Below are 8,409 nucleotides of genomic sequence, written 5' to 3' on the forward strand. Positions count from 1 at the left end.
CAGTGATTCACGCTTCTTTGTTTAATGTTAATGGGACTACATGAAGAATTAACGATAACTCGAAAATGATTGTTTACTGGTCTGACTCTTAGATTCATCATCCAACTGAAGAATTGATTAGATACTACAGGGTGAACCAGCCAGGGCCAGATTTCTAACTGCAGTCACGGTGATTGATTCATATATAACGACGCTACCATATGCAGAGGATTTGTTCTGCGCTTCTGCAGTTAGTATTGTGTAATGATGTATTTACCGAATTCACAATTCAGGTTTAAAATGACGTCCTTGTGATATCTGACAGGCTGCACATCTCCTGAAGACATGTCCAGCAACTTGCCACAATTCGTTTTCTGAAATTTCTCAAATTTATATCATGTAGCAGTGAAAACGGTGTGGATTTTCACTGTCCTAGTAACGATTGTTTTGATTGTTCACATAAACAATGAGGTGGAACCATGCTTTGTCACTATAAAAATTAAAATGGGGTCAAATAGTCCATCATACACTGACTGTTGGAGCCACATGCAAAACCCAAGTCTGCTCTGATGGCCCTGAACTACACGAATTTTGTAAGGTTTTAATTTTAATTATTTTGTACCTCTTATCACTGAAGACTGTGACACCCCTACCTGCTGAGCTACACAGAGGGATGATGTCATAGGACTTCTCTCTAGTCGGTGGCCAATTTCATCTAACATCTCCTCATTGAGAATACGCTTCACACATGTTCGTTTCTTATCCATTACTGATCCAGTTGTACGAAATTTCTTCATTAAATTGTAAATCATTGCTTTAGAAAGCTCTGGCGGATCAGGGAATGACTGACGGAAGTTTGTTACAACTGTTCTCCAAGATTCGTATTTCACAAAGTTGTTATAAATAAACACTCGTTGTTCAAGGCTATATTTCATAATGGACCCACTACTGCACTCTAAATGTATGGTATACAGCTGCACCCTCACTGTGTGAACGTGTTTACATAACTAAACACGAAACATACGTGAGCAAGAAGTGTGATCACTGCGACGGCGGCGGCGTAGCAGTTACAGAACATAACGACTTTCAGCTGACGCCGATCTAGCTCTGGCTGACTCACTCTGTATTTAACTTCAGTGGCTAATGAGAGGATCTAGTGGAAGAAGTACATAATAACTGAAAACAAAGTTTCCGGAAAAATTATAAGAACTTCCTACATTAATTTTAACTTCCGTACAGTGTGTCTGAGCCACCTAGATTAGAAAATTGGTCCAACACTTATCCGACAAGCCCACAAGTCTACTGTAGGAAAGTATGTGTGCATTGGACAGCGACTATGTTTATTTGGCTGTGATGGAGGGCTGGTCAGTGGCGTAACTTTTTATAGCTGGGCCATTTTTTTTTCATATTGTCATAATTTTATTTTCACATCTAATTTGAATAAAACAATTTTATTTAACCCAGCAAAATACTCCATTTTTAAACAAAATTAAGTGAACAAAACTGAAAAAAATTTAAATGATATAACTACTATTTTACAATAATAGGCCTATCTAGTTCAACAAGCGGTTTTTCCTTGTGGCTTTTTGAGAAGCATATGACTCAATCAAATTATGTAGATCAAGTCTTTGGGCCTTTTCACATTCAATACTTAATACATTGAGAGCACTAAGTCTTTCTTGAGTCATGGTACTGAAACAGGTAGTTTGTGTTTGACTACTTGGTCGAAATACTGAGTCTATTTTAGTCAATTTCAAAACATATTTTTCAAGTTATTTCCTTTTGCGTGTTTCTGCACCATTTGAATGTTCATAATTACTTTTAAAAGGTTTCATTATCACAAAACACGAGAAAAATTATGAATTAAATCTAGTAACAAGCAGACGTGTTGCTATACAAACCTTCTTTATTTAAATGTGTTACTGTTTATATGCTGCGACTTTGGCTGGCAACCTGATGACATGAAAATACACCACGAGAAACAATGTCTCCATCCATAAAAATCACTGTCACATTTTCAACATTGGCGTCACTGCAGTATGGTTGTGGGTGAGTCTACTGAGGTAATTGACAGGGGTTATGATGCGAAGTACTGCCAGTTGGATCACTGTATGCACATCCTCGGGTCCAGTGATGATGGTCGTTACCACAGATTTCCATATGCCAGAGAGAAAAAAAAGTGGCTATGCATTATGGAAAATACATAATGTGGGCCTTGAACTGTAATTCAAACTCATTTCAAAATATGCGTCAGTAACTACTGAACGTTTTCGCCCCCCCCCCCCCTAGCCTCGGAGGGGAGCACCCTCCCACAACGTGGGGTCTGCAGGGGTGCAAATCACGCCACTGCTGCTGGTCTTCATTCTGTCATCTGTGTAGCAATGGATGGAAACAGATATTCATTAAGGGTAAGTATATATATTATACAAGACCTAAATGAAGAATAGGAGATCAACCAAGGAAAATTTCAGATGTAGGTAAATTTCCTGACAGGCGAGTGCTCTGTAAATGTACAATATTAAAATTACAGAAAGAGAAGACAAGAACACCTTTTTCTTGGAGAGGAAAATATGCATGAAATTGGAGCGGATTTGGAGCGTAGTCCTTGGAAGTCTCCGAGATGTTTAGGAGAGACGACAGGAAGCATTTGCAAGAATGACAACAAAATAATTGAAATTTAAACCGTAGGTTCAGAATTACATTCATTCATTCACTCACAGATACTTTTCTGCCCAAGGGCAGGACTTTCATTGCAAACCCAGCATTGCAAATATTTCCTATTTTCTGCCTTCCTATTAGTTTCCGCAGATGATTTATATATTTTAATGTTGTCTATCACCTGATAAATTCTTCTGTCCCAAACTCTTCTCCCGTTCACCATTCCATCCAGTGCATCCTTCAGAAGATAGTTTCTTCTCAGCCAGTGGCCCAACCAATTCCTTTTGGTCTTCGTGACCAGTTTCAGCATCATTCTTTCACCCACTCTTTCCAACACAGCCTCATTTCTTATTCTCTCTATCAGTTTCACATGCTCCATTATTCTCCATACCCATGTGTCGATTGCTTTTAGTTGTTTCCATTCACTTCGTCTTAATGTCCATGTGTCTGCTCCACACAAAGCCACACTCCACACTTGACTAGTCTACATCGGAAGTATTGGAAGCTGTCCACTTGTTCTACTGCCTCATTTAGAATATGTACATTTACCTTATTCTTTTCATCCCATACTGCTCATAGTTGTCATTTAGCTCCAGTAGCATGTCCCTTAGCATACTTTCCTCTTCTCCTAACAACTCCATATCGGTAAATATTATGCACTTTATTCTTCTTCCTCCTACTATCACGCCTCGTATCTTCTGTAAACAGTTTTTCACTAAATTTCGAAACAGGGTAGGTGATAAAGGACATCCTTGACGTACTCCTTTCCCTATTTCACTTCCTTCTGACATTTCTTCTCCTACCCTGACTTTCACTCGTTGTTTCATAATATTATTGAACAGACTTCTCACTTATTGCAGCCCCAATATTACAATCATAGCAGGGTTGTGGGGTCTATGTTGCTGGTGTTGCCACCGGCAACATTAAAAAAATAGAAATTAAGTATATTCCTTATCATACCATTTCTTAATTTGTATCTCCTATCAACAGTCTAAATTCACCAGTTTTCCGTAACACGTTAGATAAGATATTGTTGCCATCTAGCACCAAAGAATTGTATTCATACATACACAACACTTCAGTGTTTCCAATTTACGCCACATGTTGCCTGCAGCGCTTCAACGACAAGCTCGCCAAGGCTGGGTGTCAGTGACCTTCAGTGCCATGGTGAGACTGTGACGCGATTATTTGCCAGTTAGACATACAGGCAAGTGTGTGTTATGCTTCCTTCCCCTCCTCTCCCCAAGTATGGCTCCTAAATTTACTGGTGAAGTATTCTTCTATGATTGTGTTATAGAGAGTCTTTTAAATTGTTCTTTAGGATCACGCACATTTAGTGACAAAAGTTATTATTTTGAATGGCCTATACGCACTCTGCTGAATGTTTCACTGAGATACATTTTAATTATTGGAATTAACTTCTTGGGAATCCAAATTCAATAAGAATATTATATAAAACTTATCTCTTAACCGAGTCATTTGCCTTTTTGAAAGCTATAAATAACTGTTAGTGTGCCCTTATACTCCCATTTTTCTCCAATATCTGTCGAATATAAACAAATTTGATCAATAGTATATCTATTACGCCTAAAACCACATTGATGATCCCCATTAATTTCATCTACATACGGAGTTAGGCCTAATCTTCTCAAGAGAATATTGGATAAAAGTTTTTATGATGTCAGTAAAAGTGATATTCCTCGAAAGTTATTACATTTAGTCTTTTCCTCCCTTCTTAAAGATAGGAACAATTATGGACTCCTTCCATTTAAATTTTTGATAGTAACTCAGATACTAAATAAAAGTCTTGTGATATTGAACCCTAACTTGTATGTAAAACGGCCAGAAAATTTATTTATTTATTTTCCAGTAACAGGTACTAAGATTTACATCTTTGACCTAAACACAATTTAATATAAAAAAAAAAATAAATAAAAAAATAAGACATGCAATGCAAAAGGAGAAGAAAATGTCCTTCATTGTCTCATTAAATTCCTCGCTTCCCAGTATCAGTCACACCCTTTCACTTTGATTAAGATTGGACAGCGAAGTAGGTGGTCCCTGTTCATACCTTCTTGTAGATCACACAAGGTACATTTTGGGTCTGCTAGTAAGCCAAAACGATGGAAGTGTTGAGCTAGGCAGTCATGGCCAATCCATAAGCGGAACTTTGCGACTGCTTCATTTCTTGGTCTAGTTGGTATTTCTAAGATGTCCCTTTGCCAGTGTTTCTCTTGTGTTCTGCTCTTAATATCTTGCGAGTAAGCTTCTTGGATAACATTCTTGATGTTTAACTTAGCTGTAAAGTAAGATACAGTCAATGGGGGCTACTTGGACCCTTAAGGTGTTACTTGAACCCAGAAGAAAAAAATGTTTACTTACCATAGGAGTAACTTAGGTGAAAATGTTTGTACAGATGAAAGTTTGCAGAGAAAAAAAACCACAACTTTCGACACCAAACTGTTATTTTACATCGACGAAAACATTTTTTTCTTCTGGGTTCAAGTAACACCTTAAGGATCCAAGTAGCCCGCTTTGACGGTATTTGTTTCGTTGTTTGGTTATCTGGGCACCTTTTTTAGCCAATATCTCAGCCTGGTCATTTCCATATATATTGCAATGGCCAGGAATCCACTGCAGTTTTAATTGTTTATTTCTTTCTGTTAAGAGACATAGAGTATTTTGCCAGTTCTGGATTAATAAGGAATGAGTATCAATGAAGTTTATAGACTCTATCACTGTTCTGGAATCACATCTATCTTCCTAAACTTTCCTGGTGACACATTAACTGATTTAGAGCAATGCTGATGGCTGAAACTTCTTTGCCGTAAGTTGATTATGTTCCTACTGGAGCATAGAATGCAAAGATGTTGCTATATATGCTTACTCCGGCATTTGCATGATATCATCTTAGAGCCGTCAGTATATACATGCAACAGTCTTCTTTCGGATACCTATTATGCAATGCTTCTAGAGCGAGTGTTCTCAAATTCATCTATTGTTGTTTCCTTCTTGATGATAGCTTCTTCCAGGTCTAGTGAGTATCCTATGTCTTTTTTTTGAGAAGTGGATTCTGCTATTTTAGTAATGGTTCTGATGTATTGCTGATTTGGTACTTTGTCTTCAGCTCTGCAACTTTCTGTACAAAGCCGTGTTGTGTTAAAGAGATTCCACATTACACTACACAAACACACCCCCAGGAAACAAAACAAAAGGCGCCAAGACCAACAACAACCAGTTCTGAAGATGGCCAATAGCAGGCAGAAACATGTAACAAGGTAGGCTAATATAAAATTTAACACATGGAAAACACTAATACGTTTTCCGAAGTGATATAGTGTTAAAAGTTGTGTAATCAAGATGTATAAAGGAATTGGTTGTAACCCTATTAGGAGGAGCATAGAGTCAATTGAAGTTGTTTTGACTCCTCCGGTAATGAGTCGCAATTCTTGGTTTTGTGCTTGATTAAGTTTGTTAAGTAGATTTCCTGAGGCTGATATTAGTGGTTCACAACAATACAATATTTGGGGGATGATGTACATCTTGTATACTGTGCTTAATGTAAGACGGTCACAAGCCGACTTAGTTCCTGCAATGTGCTTCATACCATTTATGCATTTAGTTACTGGTGATTAGTTGCAGAAAATGGGACCTAAAGTCGGATTTTTCTTTTTTTTTTTTTTTTTGTTTTTTTTTTTTGTTTTGTTTTGTTTTTTTTTTTTTTTGTGGTTTCAAAAAGAGGATGAAATACTGAGCATTTAAAAAAAAATTCATGGTTCTAAGTGCTATAGTTTTAATATATTACTCATTGAATGTTGATATTACATTAAGTATGTACTTTTCGAGAAAATGCAATTAAAATTTTCACCTGTTTTCTTAGTAACTATAAGAAAGATTTAGGTATTTAAGAAGCACTGTGTAAACTACGTCCTAGTTTAGTATGCAAAAAAAGCCTACAGGTAGCACAAGATTTCAAAACATAGAAATACAGTTTTTACACAGCAAATTCGTTATTTTGTTCTCCTGTAAAACTTCCTTTCACAACTTCAGGTCCCTTTTTGCGCAACGGGTCACAATTATATAGTTCGTTCTACTTGATGAGACCATTTTAGTTTGCTATCTAAAGTAACTCCTAGATAGTTCTGTGACCGGGAGGAAAAAGGTCTTAAGTCAATGTTTTGTGAAAATGAGATTTTTATATATTCTGAAAGCGGAAACAATTCTCTACAATCTGGTAAAACGGCTAAAGTCAAATAAGACTCCTGATTGGATTTATAGACCGTTACCAAATGTCCTAAGTACTTTTTGAATCGAACACACACAGGATGAAGGGCTTAAGAATATTTTATACTTTATTCCTTACAAACCATCACATGTCTACTTTCCATGCTTCCCTATCAAAAAGGTCTAACTTGTATTTTAGCCATTTTATCACATACTGATGGCCTTTCCTTTTAAAACTTTAAGCACCAGGGTAAACAGTCCTATATTTGTTTAAGACCCATTTTGCATTCCTAATAATTTACACATCTAATTTATTTTGACATGAAAAAGGTCTTATGTTTAATAGTCCCTTCTACTCAGTTTGGCTTCTAGTCTTAAAAGGGCTTAAGTGCGGCTATTTTTGGAAATAATCAAGAAAATTGTTAAATGAGCAGCATTATCTATTTTAGATGAAATGTAAACAAATAATATCCAGGAAAAACCTCTTATTTAATAAAACTCTATAATTGACACCAATTTCAATCTTTCTACTGCTTTCCTGAAAAGTATACAATTTTTACTTAAGACCTTTTTCCTCCCGGGCACAGAGTTAAATTCATTCGTTTGTTGTAGTGACTCGATTTTGTACTGTAGATTAGGATGGATTCCTAGGTGACTTAAGGAGAAACTTTGGAACTTAATCTTTGATGTGTTGATGCTCATGTTATTTTTTGTGCTCTAGTAACGGAAACGGGTTACAATAAATGTGTTCACTAAAGAAATTCGGGTGATGGAAAAGGTAACAGGAATGAGGAAACAAGCTGTATAAGACTATTTAAATTTTTGATAATTCAGAAACTAAATACAAGGCTTGTGATATTGAACCCTAACTTATATGTAAAACGACCAGAAAATAAAATCATAAGATGGTACATTATATTTATTTACAGTTGCAATATTTTAACAATTAATAGTGTTGGTAGTGTGTCCGAGGATGCGGATTTGATCCCGGCCCAAGTCGATGGCATTTAAGTGTGCTAAAATGCGACAGGCTCATGTCAGTAAATTTACTGGCATGTAAAAGAACACTTGCGGGACAAAATTCCGGCACACCGGCGACGCTGATATAAGCTCTGCAGTTGCGAGCGTCGTAAAATAAAACATAATTTAATTTTGACAACATTTAAAAACAGTATTTATTACTTCTTAAAGCAATATATAATTTAAGTTTAAGTTCCGTAACAGCGTGTAGCTCCTACAATATTAAAGATGGATTAGACACCCTGTTTAAGAAATACGTAAAAAAAAAAATCAAACTTTCTAAATATGAATTCACATTTCAAGTATGATCAATGATTTGTAAGTTGAAGTACCTAATTACAATAATAAAGGCGAGCGACAGTTGTATAGCAATGTAATATCTATTATAGGGCTATTTTAAGTAGTGCATACATCTTATCTTTAAACACTCGCATGTGGACACCTGTCACTGTATACTGCCGCTTCCAATCTACTCCCGCAAGTGTGGAAAGATGAAATGTATGAGTATCCACTGTACGGTATATGTAT

Source organism: Periplaneta americana, chromosome 1 (genome assembly GCF_040183065.1).
Source record: "Periplaneta americana isolate PAMFEO1 chromosome 1, P.americana_PAMFEO1_priV1, whole genome shotgun sequence".
NCBI classification, from domain to species: Eukaryota; Metazoa; Arthropoda; class Insecta; order Blattodea; family Blattidae; genus Periplaneta; species Periplaneta americana.